We start from the raw sequence: 1,084 nt of genomic DNA, 5'->3' as shown, positions 1-1,084 counted from the left end.
ATTATTATTCTGATCAAATTAACACATGTCAACATCTAATCAATATATTTGACACGTGTCACAATCTTGTTAATGAATAACTTTGACATCAAATTTTATATAATAAGATTATCTCTCTCAAAAAGATTGATGTTTACGAGTTTTTACAGATTTTAAGAAAACAATAATTACTAATTTTAAATGAATTATTTTTTCTTACTAAAAAGTATTATTTAATTTTAGACCAATAATAGTTTAGAAATTTAAATATTTCAATGATTATTTTTTTAAATTTACAAAATATTAACTTTAATTAATTTAAGATTATAGAAAATCAATATTTGTGGACCAAAAAAATACCCCAAAACATCAATTTATTAGAAGGAGTATAAATTTGGTAACAACAGTCAAAAAGAACATTAATAACTCAAGCAATAGTCAAATTTAGACACTAGTTCATAAATTACTTACTGTAGTAGTACCATCATGGAGCTATAAAAGTACAACGATGGGATAGTCACAGTCACAAAAATTATCTCATCATCCAATTTCGTTTCCTTAAACAGCTTAATCATTTATCAAAATTATGAGGTTGTTTCTGTTTTCATGTGTTATCATGTTCCTTGCTTTGAATCCAGTTCGAGGTAATATATCAATTTTTTTTTCTTTTTTTCTTTTTGGCTTTGATTGGTTAACTAGCATAACTTAGGAATTTGATTGAGAAATTAGTACTACAATCAAATTAAAGGGAGAAAGCACTACATCATAATTTTAATTTTAATTTTTTGTGATTCCATTTGTTCATTTTAAAAAAAAAATAATTGACTGATGAAAAAAACAATAGAGATGGAAGCTCATAATACCAAGATGTGCAAAATCACTGGATTATGGGAGGATCGAATCTGCACTGGTGACGATAAAGCTAGAAATGCTACATGCGCGGCAGCTTTTGCAGAGGAAAAAAAAATTGTTACTGATTGCACTTGCGAGGAGGCTAGTTCTCCTGATCTTATTTGTAGGTGTATGACTCCATGCTAAAGGTCTCTTATTATAATTATATGTCAACTAAATTTACTTTTTTTTTTTTTTTTTTTTTTTTTTTTTT

The sequence above is a fragment of the Camelina sativa genome, chromosome 19 (genome assembly GCF_000633955.1).
Source record: "Camelina sativa cultivar DH55 chromosome 19, Cs, whole genome shotgun sequence".
In the NCBI taxonomy this organism is placed as follows: Eukaryota; Viridiplantae; Streptophyta; class Magnoliopsida; order Brassicales; family Brassicaceae; genus Camelina; species Camelina sativa.
This window is presented reverse-complemented; position numbering follows the sequence as displayed.